The following is a 15,837-nucleotide window of genomic DNA, read 5'->3' as shown; positions in this document are numbered from 1 at the left end:
AAAAGGAAACAGAGAGTTGTATTCTTTATGAAGAATTCTGCTTCCTCAACTTATCGATTAACATTAACTCGTCTACACATCATGAATAGAATGAAATTAGGAGTGGATAGATAATAAAGTGTTACATTGAGGAAGCATCTGTAATAAAGATAGAGCATTCTCTTTTCATGTGAGAGAGTGCATTAGTTAGGAGAAATCTATTATATGAACATTACTTCCAAAAACTCTTAAGATAATGTAATTGATTATTTCAACAGATAATACAAAGCCCTGTATAACATTTAAAGATAAAATAAAATTGTATGAAATGTCTCATTTTTATTAACTTGATCATGAAATTATATGAAATAAAATAAAAGCAACTAAGTTGTAAAAGATGGACAAGCTTGATACAAAATAATTTAAATGATATAATTCTATGCCTGAGAAAAAAATAAAATTTAAGAAACCACCAAATAGAAGTATTTATATAAAGTTTATAACTTTTCCTTATACCAGCAAAGTACTTAGAGAGTGCATGATAGATAACAATTTGTTTCATAATTGCAACAAAAAAAAGGGAAGGAAGAAAATTCTGTAAGACAATTGTGTGATCAAATGGAATATAATGAAATAACTTTATTTTAATTATTTATTTATATAACTGTCTAATAGGACAAGAAGACAATAAAATCTACATGTTTTCTTTATATAAATACTAATATAAATGTTCTGAACTGATTATAAATAAATTTATTGTTTGGATAAAATTCTTATTTATAGTAAGTGGAATATCAGAAAGAAGACAACGAATTTATTTTAAAGTTAATCTCAAAAAATAAAAACAAAAGCAAAAATATAACCCTGAAATTCTGGTTACTCTTTGGCAGTGAAAGCTCCTTAGAGTCCATCCATCCTACTCATTGCAACTATAAACTTTGGATAGATTTTTTAGAGTAAGAAAAGTAAGTTGAAAATATCCTAATTGAAAACTATGAAAATAAAGAAATTAGATTTTTTTAAGAGAAGTTAAAATTTGAAAAAGCAACTAAAGTGACATTGAGATGCTACGTAAAACTACACTGAGAGACCATCTCACACCAGTAAGAATGGCGATCATTAAAAAAATCTGGAGACAACAGATGTCATAAAACTACACTGAGATACCATCTCAATGAAAAATAATGAGATGAATAAAAATAAGAAAAAAAATTTTCATTATTTTTTTCCTTGGGATTTTTTTTCCCCCATTAGCAGTGTAGAAAAGCATAGATGACTAAAAGTCTTGCTAGACACTTGGCTATCTATCTGACTAGGAATAATAAAAAAATTAACTGACATCCTGGGAGCTAGAGAGAGAAATGAGGTTCAAGAGGAGAGTAAGGGATGAACAACTCTACAGATAGTAAATATCAGCAGAGACAAAGAAATGTGACAGAGAAAACAAATAGAAATCTTTAATGGAGAATAAAATATCTGAAATTAAAAATTTATTAAATAAGTTAAATAGCAAAAAAAAAAAAAAAAAAAGTGGGAAAATATATTAAACATAAAATATGTTCAAAAAGCCAGATCTAACTTCTTACTGCCTGCAAGGAATCCACTTTGAATATAAAGAAAAAAGTACCAATTAATAGATCAGTAGAAATTACCCAACATAAAGAACATAGAAAAATAAATGAGACTAAAGAGAAACTTTGAAATGGAAAAATAAGAAAGCTCAGACCCTGAAGGACAACATTAAAAGGTCTAACACACGTGTAATTTCAGTACCCAAAGGTAAAATTGGGGCATACTTCCGCATATCCGAAGGCTTTCAAAAACTGCAATACAGTAAATGACGTACACTTACAAATTAAAGAAACTCAGCAAATTCCAGCTAGTATAAGTACAACAGCAAAATGCCTAGGCAGATAAAAAGGGGTCCTTGGAGAATTTCCAGCCTTCCCCACAAGTGTTTACACCAGATGCTTTTGTGCGGATGAGGGAACCAGCCCAGGGCTTATATGGGCATGCCCACAGTGCACTGGAGCCTGACATGCGCACTGGGCCAAGTGTGTGGCGCCGTGAGAAATCCATACCTTGCACAGGGGAGGAGCCTGCCTTCCTCCGCTCCTGTGGTGACCTGGGAATCAATGTGTGAGGTGGGGGCTTTTAAGCAGAAACCCCTCTCACTTTGCTAGTGGTTTTCTTTGTTTTTTGTTTTCCTTTTTGCCCAACAGAACCCTGCTCTACTCATCCTTCAATGTGCCCACGTGCCTTAATGTTCCTGGTCATGTGAAAAGAACCCAGGTTTTAGCTGAACTAAGGAGCATAATTCTGCAACATTTTGGCACCCAAACATGGGGCTCGAGAAAGGGTAAGTGCGAGCCAAAAAAAAAAATCCCTTTTGTTCCTTTTGCTTCTAAGCCTTTGTGTCCTCTGACATTTTCTGAGGGTAGAGGAAATTATGCCTCCTTCCCCTTCACTCCATTCACTTCCAGGGGTCGAGAATGTCAGCCATTTCCTTTTATTAAGGGGAGGACAGGTGAACCAGAGGCTCTCTGCTCCCTTCTTAAGTTTCTTGCCCTGTTGGAGGATCATTTGCATGAGAACAAGATGTTCTTCCCACAGGCATCTTTTCAACCCTGCACTTCAAACTTTTCTGCCTTTCCCTACCCTGCCAGCAGTTAACTTTTAAGTGAGAGTTTTTATTTTTTCCTTTTAGAAGACATTTTACTAGGCCAGGAATTATAAGGATCACTGTTTATATTCTCTGTAAAGTTTTAATTATTAAAAAGTATTCCTGAGATTGATCTTAATCTGTAGCCAATCTAGCGTGCTTTGCATGATTTTCTGTATGGGTCAGTAGCAAACTTTGCTGCAGGTCCCCATCTTGTTTTACCTCCTTGAAACTATGACCTGTAACCTGATGGCAATGTTTTGTTTAGCCTCCACCATTTTACAATGGCAGCTGGGTTCAATCCTGGTTTAGGGAATAAACGCTTTCTGGTTTGATATCTGCATGACCTTTGCAATTTATTGACTCTTTTCCCCCTCACAAACAGCCTGGATTTTTCTTTCCCTGAGCCTTTAGTAAAGTTTGAAAGCCAGAAATATGGGCTGCTTGGCACAACTAAAATCAGATAACAAGGAATTTAAAATAATTTTCTTAAAGAGCGCTCAGCTGAGTTAAAAGTGGATATCCAAGTTATAAGCATATTTAAAAGGCATTTATGTTGTTAGTTTTTTTTTTTTCCTTGATTTTGTTTGGCTGGGAAAAGGGATTTTTCTCCATTTTGTCTTACCATTCTTGATGTATGCAGGAGAGGCCCTAAGATAACTCCGGGGGGCCTGGGACTCCTTGGGAAAAACAGAAGGCACTACTGACCCTATTTTGGGAAGAAATCTGTTTTCCTCATGGAACCCCAGGAATTAGAAGCAGATAGATCCCTGTCGAAATCTGCTTTTGCCTCCCAGTTATGCCTGTTTATTATGCCCTAGAAGCAGCATATTTTCCTAGCCCTGTCTCTGAAAGGTATCCGCCTAGAGGACAATAATCCAATTATGAGATTGGCAAATGGAAAATCTTGTGGCTGCCGAGTGTCTTTTCTTCTGCCTGTCTGTGCAGTGATATATGTTTTGTGTTTGTGATGTTTATAAAAACAGCTCTAATTAATTGGCCTAACTAAAAATAAGCACTTGAATATTTTTTAGAGGAAAGATAAAAGCTGTGGTAACTTTAATCTTTGAGAAAGAAAAACTGCCTTAAAGGTTATTGGTGAAATGCATGTGCATCAAAATGTAAATCGCTGGAGTAAATTATGCAGGACAGATACTAGGTTTGCTAAATGTTTTAAGGTTGTAAACTGCTCTTTGTGAATGATTCAATTTGCTGGCTTCACAATTGGTAAGGCCTAGGAACAGATGTTACCAAACATGCCCTTAATTGTGCTGGAAGGAGTCAAACCTAGCTCATAATTGAAATAACTTACCAAGTTTTACATTAAAGGTAAGAATTGCTACGAGTTACCATTATAATGTAATTGAGACTACTAAAAATATATTTACATTTGAAGTATGTAAGAACAGTAAAATGTGTTCTTAGTAAAAGATTATAAGAAGGCATAGAAATGTAAAATTTTGCCTAAGGTTAAAAGATTGTTTTCAATTAAATAAGGTAATTCTGTAAATTCAAACAAGTTGTGGAAGAATCGTAAAATTAATCTTGCAAAGGAAAATTCAAAGGATATTATATAATTTTTCTGTAAAGTCAGTATTGAAATAAAAGTACAAGAAGGGACCAGGCACACACCTGTAATCTCAGCCCTTTGGGAGGCTAAGGTGGGTGGATCACAAGGTCAGGAGTTCAAAACCAGCCTGGCCAAGATGGTGAAACCCCTTCTCTATTGAAAATACAAAAATTAGCTGGGCGTGGTGGCAGGTGACTAAAATCCCAGCTATTTGGGAGGCTAAGGCAGAGAACTGCTTGAACTCAGGAGACAGAGTTTGCAGTAAGCCGAGATTGTGCCACTACCCTCCAGTCTGGGCAACAGAACAAGACTCCATTTTGAAAAAAAAAAAAAAAAAAAAGTACAACAGGGTACTCTGAAAGCACTAAGCTACTCTTTAACAAAATATTTAAATGGTTAGATTTTTTATTTTTAAATTTCTGAGTCATTTTGGCAAAGTAAATAACTTACAATAATCTGGAATTCCATTTCATAACATCAAGTAGTTTAAAACTCTAACATAATTAACAGGCTTCTCAAAAGCAAACTTCAGTTTTAAAATTGTCTTTCTTGACACCAGGCTTTTAGATGCTACAGAGTGCCCTGAGAGTATCAAAAAAAAAAAGGTGAACAGGATTATTTGATATGTTCTAGGTACATGGGATTGATGAAATGATGTTAAATCTTTTTTAGGTTGTATTTTGGTGAATAATATTAATACATGTTCCAAAATTTTATGGGATTTCTAAAATTCTAATGTTTGAGTATATGCTATCAATCATAATTATAGTTATTATGTTAAGTTATTGTAAACCACAGAGATAACCAAATTTATTTGTCAATTATGTTTCCAACTGTAACTACCGTGGACATTTTGTCACTCACAGACCATTGTTGTCCTATGTTTTCATCCTCTTCAATGGTTGGTTTACAATAAGCTATGGAACTTTGACAGGTGTTCTCAAATGCAGGTTTCTGATAACATTGGAGATTGTGACATTGGAAAAAAGAAAAAACATACAGGACTCGTGAAAATTAAAATGTTCACAGATATCAAGCAAAACAAGAGTTAACTGAATGAACTGATAGAAAACTGAAGTAATCTTTTTAATTTTTGCTTGGAATATTGCTGATCATTGCTTTTTTAGAGTCCAGCAAACTTATTTTGAGTTATTTATGACCTTTAATAATTGAGTAAGATGTCCTCCTGTGAACAAAATTTGGAGCATATTATCTCGCCCTGCCTGGCTTCTTCAGAATTTAGAAGCTACTAGGGAGCATTCTTAACTAACTCATGGCAGTATAGTCATTTGCATCAGTGCAGTAAGAATCCTTTTTCTTTTGCAACAGAATGCAATTGGAGAAACTGATGGTTTTACCAGGCTTTGATTGGAAAGATGTGCTTCCTTTTAAGGAGTCAAGAGCAACTTCCAGAGCTGATGAGAGCCCCTTGGGAAAACTGGCATCATACCTTTGTCTACACAGTCCACATACAGGGTTATTAACCTCTGGTGAGTAAAGAATGTCACTTTCCAACACGTACAGATACCACATGCTCTTGGAACCTCAAGAAGAGAGGAGTTTACCCAACTCACAGGTGTTTGAAGCTACAAATCTAGGGCTTGGCTCAACTTTAAATGGTCTTATCTGAGATTTCTTATGGAACAGATTTCCATCAAAGCTAATCTGAAGAGCCTGTAATTATTCTTGCTAAACTTTATGCAAATAATTAAGCCAAGTATAAGATTAAAGTCTATTTTGCAAGTAACACAACCCTATCATGATTTGTTTTTAACAGAAATGAGGACTAGGCAGAGAGAAATTATGTTTTAAAACTTATCATCATTAGTTTCTAAACTCATTGTTTTTAAGTGTTTGCCTACATTTTAGACTAACCCTGCTTGTTCCTGTGAACCAACCAGCACTCTGACTGCAGATCAGAAAGTACAAAAGGGGATGGATAATGTAAAAATTTGGATTGATATTTTAGTTCTGAACAATTAGCCTGCAAATCCTGCCAGCTGATGGGAATAAATAGGATGCCCATCATCCAGAGGTTTCCTTTTTGGGAAAGTAAAACCAAGGGAGCTAACCAAAGCAAAGCCCCACGTACCCTACTCTTAGCAAGCATAACTACAGCCACCGATTATCTGGGTGTGTCCCAAGACATCCTTTTCTTTCCCTTGTTGGAGGAGAACTCAATTCCACAGCTTCCCTTTAGCATTCGGCTCATGATAATGAGTCCATGCAACCCCCATGCTGAGACACATATTTGGTCCCAAACTGAATTCCAAGCTTTGTGTCAAAGGTCTAAAAAAACTTGATCTTAGGGATCCAGAAGCCGGACAATAATGAAAGTCAAAAGACACAGCACAGGTGAGTATGACTCAATCAAGCCAAGTTTCCCATTTCATGGATAAAGGATATGCTAGTATCCATGGCATAAATGAAGTCTAGAGAATTCAAAGTCTACTTCCAGGAAGGGAGATATGGCGTATGTGAGAAAGAGCAGCTATTCCCACCCCCTCCACCCCTGTAATCATGAATGAAAGCCACTTTGACACCCATGGTTGGCACCTGGCAGAGTTGCCAGGATTCAGCAATACAAGGAAAGAAAGAGGAACACCTCACATTCTCTCTATTTGCTATAGAAAGAAACCAGACACAACTGCTCACCTATTTTTCTAGATAAGTAGCCATTTCTCTTTAGTCTGTACCCCTTTATAACATATCCTAAACCCCTGGGATCCTTCTGGAATAAACGCCTTCTTTTTTCCTTTTTCTCCCTCTGTCCTCTATTCACTGGTAGGTAGGTAGCGGTGTCTCTGTACCGCAGGACGCTTGTCTCAGATGCATACTTCAAACTGGGAAGAGGTAATTTCTCAAACCTTTGAATAGTTGGCTTAGGACTGGGTTCAGAGGAAGAGAACCCAGAAGCCTGACATGCCAGCAAAAGGGTAATAGTTTTGTTTTGTTTTTTACCAGTTGGGCTTTTGGCCTCCCCGTTCCTGTCAAACTAGTTAAAGCCCTCTGGATTTTCGAGTTGTCCTTAACCACTCCTTGTTTTGTTTTGATACATGTTTTCTAATAAACTAGTTTGTCTTTTCTCACCTTCAGGCTATCAAACTCCAGAGCATCTGCAACTGGAGCCTTGGATGATGGCCTTTTTTGCTGGGAACCCTGAGATAGGCCTCTGAGTGAAATCTGACTGTGGTTTTCCCAAAATAGCTTCCCTGTCACCAGGAAGCAATTAAAATTGGTCTTCATCCTTATCTTTATCCTTATTCTAATGGCAGTTAGATGTACTTCTTTAGATGGGGTAATGAAACAGCCAAATGCCTAGGCAGATAAAAGGGTGTACCCAGAGAATTTCCAACCTTCCACACAAGTATTTACATCAGATGCTTTGTGCAGATGAGGAAAGCTTCCCAGGGCTTGTCTGGGCATGCCCACAGCAGACTGGAGCCCAGTATGGGCACTGAGAAAAGTGGGTGGAGCCATTTAAGCATAGGAAGAGTCTGCTCTCTTCAGCTCCTGTGGTAACCTGGGAATCAATCTGTGAGGTGAGGACCTGTTAGCAAGAACCCCTGTTACCCTGAAAGGTTTTTTTTTTTCCCCCAACAAAATCCTGCTCTACTCACCTTTCAATGTGTCTGCATTCCTAAATTTTCCTGGTCATGCGACAAGAACCCAGGTTTTAGCTGAACTAAGAGGCAAAATTCTGCAACATAAGGTCTAAAAAAACTATGCCTTTATCTGTTAAATCAAATTGTTAAAAAGCAAATATAAAGTCTTCACAGCACTAGAGAAAAATGAAACATTATACATACAGAAATAATAATCCAAGTAGATTGTCAGAAACCATGACTAGAAGACAGTGGAGCAATGTTTTCAAATTTCAGAGAGAAAGAAAGGAGAAAAAAAAGAAAAAAAAAGAAGACATAATAAAATACCTGTCATGTTAGTATTCTATACCCATTGAACATGACCTGCAGCTGAATGTAAGGTAGACATGTTCAGGTGAATAAAAAAAATCAAGAGAACAATAGTTATGTTCTACATTAAATTACAGAGGAAGTTTCTCAGGCAAGGTGGGAATTATACTAGTGAGAAACAGATTCTAAGGACTAAAGAAAGAGATATTAGACTCACAAAGTGAATTTTTAAAAACCAGATCTAACTTCTTACTGCCTACAAGGAATCCACTTTGAATATAAAAAATAGGGAATAATTACATTGCTAAAAAATGCATTTCAAACAAAAAATGAGGACATGCAGCTTTGGCAATATATATTAACTACTTCTTCAACCAAAAAAGGTATTATGCATAGTGATAGGAAAAAAAATTGTTAGAAAAACAATATCAATTATAATGTATACACAGGATAAGAAAGCCTCAAAATACTTGAAGCAATCTGACAGCATTAAAAAGAATAGATAAATAATTTCACAATTATAGAAAAAGATTATTAACACCAGCTTGTAAGTGATACAGCAACTGGGGAAATAATAGGAAAACAAAAATAAAGACATAGCTCTAAATAACACTTTGGACTAATTGATATTTCTAGAAAATTGCAAAGTCAATATTGTTTTCCAGTGTTCATGTATATTCACCGTGGTAGACCCTTTACTGTACATAACCTAATGTTCGTAAGTTTAAATAGATTCACAGTTTACAGAGTGTATTATCCAGTTACAAGGAAATGTAATTAGAAGTTAGTAACTATCTTTGGGAGGCCGAGTCGGGTGGATCACGAGGTCAAAAGATCGAGACCATCCTGGTCAACATGGTGAAACCCCGTCTCTACGAAAAATATAAAAAATAGCTAGGCATGGTGGCGTGTGCCTGTAATCCCAGCTACTCAGGAGGATGAGGCAGGAGAATTGCCTGAACCCAGGAGGCAGAGGTTGTGGTGAGCCGAGATCGCGCCATTGCACTCCAGCCTGGGTAACAAGAGCGAAACTCTGTCTCAAAAAAAAAAAAAAAAGAAGTTAGTAACTGTACTCTAGGAAAGCAAAGCTCTTTTAAATGATCTATTAGTCAAAGAGGAAATCTCTAGAGAAGTGTAAATTCAATGAAAAGAGAGTTTAGTTTTACACATTGTTTGGTTCCCAGCATCTAGAAGAGTACCTGGCAATTAATAAATTCTTAAGAATTATTATTATAAGAAATTTCCCAGGAGATAGAGAAGGAAATGATAAGGAAATATGCCATGATTTTTTATGAGAAATAAATGAACAGATTTGTCATGAAAGATGTAACGGAGGCCCGGCATGGGGCAGGATCACAATAAACACAGGTCCCCCTCGGAGGAAACACGCAAGACTAATCGTAAGAACCTATGCCTACCAAAGACAACACTTAGAGTTTCCAATCAAGACTCTGCTACAAACTCAATAAACTAGAGCAATTTTCTAAAATTATTGATCCTTTAGTTTCCTAATCCAAAAACTTAAGTAATAATGAAGCACAGATTTTTTTTTTTTTTTTGCCAAGCTTAATTTAAGTGATTTATGTTTAAGTGCTCAGTAGAGTAACTGGTTCAAGACAAAGAAATCAATGAATATCACAATTGTATGCTGTTAAGGCCAGAAAGACTAAGCGTCTGATTCTTAACATCAAGGTTCGTAAGACTCTGTGAACTTTGTAATCTCACTTAGTCTCTTAGATATATGTTTTCTTTAAAGAAAACATGGGGAAAAAATAAGCATTTGTGTGCCATGGAGCAATTGAGAAATCATTTATTGAGGAAAAATGGCTAATATAATATTAACATTATTGTGATTAAATGGATTTGAAGGAGGTTCTACAAAGAAAAGTAGGTCAATTTAGAGAATAAATGTAATCTACAAATACAATATCTCATTTTATCAAAGAGCATTTTGGTTTTATCATGGATTTTTACATCGTGAATAAAACACACTTGATTTTCTTTAGGAAATGAAATATTATTATTAAGAAATGAGTATATAGAGGCCTAGCACTATATTTGAAGTGACTCTCTAAGGTCTTACAAATTGAAAAAGCAAAACTGAAGACAAAAAAATCGACTTGCAAAGAGAGTCAGTATTACCTACAGGAATTAACAAAGAAAGAGACTCAAAACTCTGAATATTTAATGTGTGAGTAAGTTTTTTTATATGTTGTCATATTTGTTGCTTTCCTTTGTCTCTGCTTCCTCTCTCTGAATTAAAACCCATGCTTTGATTTGTCAAATAAATATGTAGTGAGTACCCACTAGGTATAAATCTTTGAACCAGTTGCCACAAAAAAAGGCTGATACCTATTACATAGAGACTTAGAATGTACTAGAAACAATAAGAAAAAAAAGAGCACAGATAAATGCGACAGAAATAGAATATATCTAAAATTGCTTTAAAATTATAATTTGTAATTTTAATTCAACCTGTAGCAGTCCAGTTAGTTTTAAATACTTATTTAAATTATATGGACTGTATTTGTAAACTCAGGATTAAAACAAGTAGCCTGCAGATTTTCTGTATGGATTTATTAAAATGGTATATATAAAGTGCTTGCCTCATATAAAGTAAATCACTTCATATATAGTAGCTACTGTTATGTTTGAGAAACACCATGAAAGTTCTATGAAAAACGTGTCCTTTGAGCTTTTACAAACAACTTAGTGGGTAGAGTCTGAAAGTTAAATGTGAAGCTGTGTGTGCACATTGTGTGTGCATGACCCACTAGGACAATCTGTTGAATTCTTTAAACTACCTGTCAAAATATGTATTTAAATGCATAAATTACATAGAAATACATAGCATTACAATAAACATGAAATATATTGAAATTTATTACAGTATTTTATAAGTTGTAACATATATGCTTCTCATAACACGATAAATAAGAAAGCATTTAAGACTAGGCAAGTTAAATTTTATGTTTCAAGAAGGATTAGTGTAACGACTGTAATGGCTAAACATTTAACTCTAGGCTGGTTTTAACTGCCTTTTACATACTGATCAGCAAATGATTGAGAATGGACAATGATGCAAAGTAACTTCTTGTCCGGGTCAGAAGTGGAGAACTACAAATTTAAGTGTTTTGTGGCCTAATGACTATAGCCAGGCCCCATATAGCTCAATAGATGGCCAGTTTTATCGCATAGCCATCTGTAAACAGGAAGATGGTAATCACTAATGTTTCATATATCAAAATAACTATTGTGATTGTGCAGTAAAGATAACTATTAATGGCATTTTGAGGTATCTGCGAAAGACATATCAAATGAAAGTAATCTGAAATTTCAAAGATGTAGTGTTTCCATGCCAAATTTCAAAATCCCTGAATTCCACATACGGATTTCATGATTCCAAGTTAAGAAACCCATGTTTGACAAAATACCTTCAGCAGGAATAATGAAAACCCTGACATTTCTGTGTGCATGAAAACTGTTTGGAAAACGTTAAAAGTAATAAATTACTGAATTTTTATAAATACATAAGTTAGGTATGTATTAGCTTATATGGCAGATGAGGAATCTGTGACGTTGGATAGATAAATAATTTGCTAAAGTCACATAGATTGTGAGTGGGAAACTGGAAACTGAACACCAGCTGTATTGCTCCATGGTCAGTGTTTAATGCTTTAATAATTACACTAAAAAGCTTGTTTAAAAGGCTTTTTTATAGATGCATGTTTTCTCTTCTTCATAATTAGTAATGAAATTTTAGTAACATCTGTAGCAAAAAGGACCATGTTTAGATTGTTGTACAAAATGGCAAATGCATGGAGGGTCAGTTATACCATAAAAGGTTGTTTGAAGCTAGGCGCAGTGGCTCACGTCTGTAATCCCAACACTTTGGGAGGCTGAGATGGGTGGAGCAGAAGGTCAGGAGTTCCAGACCAGCCTGGCCGATATAGCGAAACCCTGTCTCTACTAAAAATACAAAAATTAGCTGAGCGTGGTGGCATGTGCCTGTAATCCCAGCTACTCAGGAAGCTGAGGCAGGAGAATCGCTTGAACCTGGAAGACAGATGTTGCAGGGAGCTGAGATCGTGCCACTGCCCTCCAGCCTGGGTGACAGAGCAAGACTCTGTCTCAAAAAAAAAAAAAAAAAAAAAGTTTGTTTAAATGATCAATGATCAAACTCACTTACTACTGGCAACAGTGAGAAAGAATGTGTAGGTCATCCTGAAGAGTCAACATCCTCATCCAGGTCTATCAAATCTAACCTCTCCTATATTACTTTCTCATTTTTAATTTAGTATTTTTCATATGCTGCCATAAGTATGTCATTTTTCACTCTATATAATTTGGGAAGATGTTCTTTAAACAATAAAACAAAATTACTGACCATACCCTCAACACTGGGTGATCACATATTTTGGCTCAATAATTTATCCTTATATAAAAAAAGTAATATTCTCCCTGACAGTATAGAAGACTAATTGGTATACTTATATATGATTAAATAACTATGTATATTCAACCTGAGAATGACTTTTTGATTTTCACAATTCTCCTTGAGTATCAGGTTGTTGAAGGGATCTCATACTTCTAGAAGTCCGGATTCAAAATGTGATCTTTGGAAACACAGGTATCAACAGGTTTTCAAAATATTTTAGTGTAAAACAGAACTATTTCCCAGTAATTTATTAATGTTTACATACAACATATAGCCTTATGGGATGTTAAATATTTTTAATTTATCTTTTGCGGCACTATGAATGTTGGAATCTTTCATGTCTACCACAGTGATTTTAAAATACACTAAATAAATCTAAAAATAATAACTAGTCATCAGAAGCTATGGGTATTCAGATATTAAAAATTATGATTTAGTCACCTTTATGGAAGCATTTAAGTGAGCAAGAAACTCAATGTGAAATTCATATGTCACTACCAAAAAAGTCATAAATTAACATACTTCATTACGTTACTGCCACAAGTAAGTAACTTATTCAAAAAAATAATATCTCATGATATTATATAGTAACCCGTCATAACACTTGAATCTTCTAAAAGAGTCAAATCCAGATGGTCATGTATACCTAATGGATTGCAAGTCTTTTCCATTGTAGACTGAATGCAATTTGGAAGTTTGGTTTTGTCAACCAGGAAATGTATGAGACATGAAGGTGCTCTCTGAGATAGTTGGTCCTTCAGAAATCTAATAGATTAATAGTCTATATATACTGATGGATAATAGTTATAAGTTAATAAACTCCATATTTGTTCTCATAGGTTCAGTGTAATTCAGTAGGAAAAACTCATAAACACTGCTATGGCCTTTAGAAAACTGAAATGCAAGTCTCCTTAAGCAAAAGATTGCTGAAGAGATTTCAGACTCTAAGAAGTCCTGTCCAGTACTGTAGTATATTTATGTAGATCCAGTAATGTAACTGAACTTAAACTATCTGACAACAGAAATTATCTGGTAAAGCTCCTATATTTCATCCACCTTAAGATAAAGTAATGCTTGTTAAATTTTTATATTAAAGAATTATCTGGTTATTGGCTAAATTTTAATGAACCATGATTTTAATTTAGTAAATTTTAACATAAAATTATGCTAAACAAGGCATGATATACAAACCAAAAGACTCTAATTTCTTATGCTTCTTTTTATGATGCACGTTGCCATTTAATGATTATATTTGTATGCTATAAATTTAATAGTTTTATATATGTATGACCTTACATATGTAAATTTAATTTAATTTAATTTACATATGTAAGGTCATACATATATAAAACTTTATATAACAGTCTCAGGATTTTGAGGTGGCTTGAGGGTTAGATGTAAGGAAATTTTAGGCAGATTAGACTGTGATTAGTAGCCGGAATTCTCTTTTTTTTTTTTGAGACAGAGTTTTGTTCTTGTTGCCCAGGCTGCAGTGCAGTGGCATTATCTAGGCTCACTGCAACATCCACCTCCCAGGTTCAAGCAATGCTCTTGCCTCAGCCTCTCGAGTAGCTGGAATTATAGTAGACTGGATTTTATCAAGGAAAGCATTTCTTCTAGAAAAAATAGATACATTTTCAAAGATACATTAATGTACATGAGACCTTGCCTATGTGCACCATAGAAAGCCAAAAATGAAGATTATCATCCAATGATACAAAGTTCTCATCTTTCATAAGCTTGCAATTTCTTTTCTTATTAAAACTATCTCACCTTTCTTTTTCAGGAAACACTTTCTGAAAATGTCAGAACTCTTGAAACATGGATGAGGAAAAGCATAAGGACTGCTTTATGCTTGTCTTATGAATTTTAAAAGATGTATTTTAAAGGTACTTAAAAGGATGTTATTTGTGCCCTTGTAACTGATTCAAAGTAGATTGCTAAGGAAAATAAGTAATGAGTCCACAAATATCAATAAATTATGAGAAAAATGATCTAATGGTACTTGAAATTATGTTGTGATTTATTAAATAAGATACTGAACAGCTCTACCTGTAACATTAAGATTCCATTTGAGCATATAGAAAATATATTTAATGCAACCTGAAGTGATTTGGAAAGTATGCTGGCAAGAAAATATATTTACAAGCTTGTCTCAGAGGTAGATATACCGTAGCCAGATGGAATAAGAAGAGAGGGTAGGGGGATTTTGATCAAAGCGGGAGCATAAGCTAAGGAATAAAGCCACAAACAATTATTAGGTAAAGTGCAATTAGCTGAATATTGCATAAGCATATGTACGGGAAGGAGTAGAAAAGGGAGTGACAATATGAATCTGAAGACTTTAGAGCACTCAGGATAATACTAGGCTTCCTAGCCTATTCCGAGAAATCTTATTTTAGAGGGCAATAGGTAAGAGCTCTAAGGATATAGGTAGAAAAATTGCATTCGAGTCTATGTTTTGAGTAATGGACTGAAAATGAAAGAGATACTGAAAGTGGATGATGGAGTGAAAATGTGATGAAACTGAAAACAGAAAAGCAAATTAGCTTAATTTCATAGGTACTTAGAGAAAGTATGGAAAATAGTAAGTTAGTGATACAAATCTTTTCTAATTCACCAGGGTGAGTGAACAAAAGAAATCAGATTTAAAAGTATTAGAGACATACATGCAATAAGATTTCACAGTCAGACAGACCAAATTGAGGGAAGGGAATAATTAGAGGACTGGAGACTAATCCTATTGTAGACTAATAGGATATCGATAAGCAGTTTGAGCAATAATTTTAGATACTTTTTGTAAGTATCATGAAGATGAACCCTGAATTCTGTTTAGAACAAATTAGATGCAGCTAGAAAGTTGTTGCTTAGCAGAAAAGCTTGTGCTGGACAAATAGATGGTCAAACTGAATAGTTTTCTTAAGCCGAACTAATTGAGACAAATATCCTTATAAAATCAAAAAATTAAAAATTGAAATAACTTACCTAGTATAGGGTAAAAATTTTATTTACATACACAAGACATATGTGATGTTTATGTGTATGTATATATGTTTATGTAGTAATAATACATACATATTGCTATTTTTAAATGATTTTTCACATAATGTTATCCGTCCTCTCTGTCTCTCCCCAACCCCCGTAACTGCCCCCAGTGTGTGATGCTCCTCTGTCTGAGTCCACGTGTTCTCACTGTTCAATACCCACCTATGAGTGAGTATTTTTAAATGATTTTTCAATTGTTGTTGTTGGTCTGTGTTATTTTAATCATCAA

General features: G+C 34.8%; 1 long non-coding RNA gene across 1 annotated transcript; it reads left to right on the top strand.

Moving 5' to 3' along the window:
• The first annotated feature begins 2,033 nt into the window (after positions 1 to 2,033).
• On the top strand, positions 2,034 to 15,498 carry LOC103791654 (uncharacterized). The gene is made up of 3 exons (XR_618101.5): positions 2,034 to 2,338; positions 5,541 to 5,701; positions 14,350 to 15,498. It is a non-coding gene; the product is annotated as an uncharacterized LOC103791654 (long non-coding RNA).
• The last annotated feature ends 339 nt before the right edge of the window (positions 15,499 to 15,837 follow it).

The sequence above is a fragment of the Callithrix jacchus genome, chromosome 2 (assembly GCF_049354715.1).
Source record: "Callithrix jacchus isolate 240 chromosome 2, calJac240_pri, whole genome shotgun sequence".
Classification (NCBI taxonomy): Eukaryota; Metazoa; Chordata; class Mammalia; order Primates; family Cebidae; genus Callithrix; species Callithrix jacchus.
The sequence above is the reverse complement of the archived record's forward strand: the minus strand, read 5'-3'. Positions and strand labels throughout refer to the sequence as shown.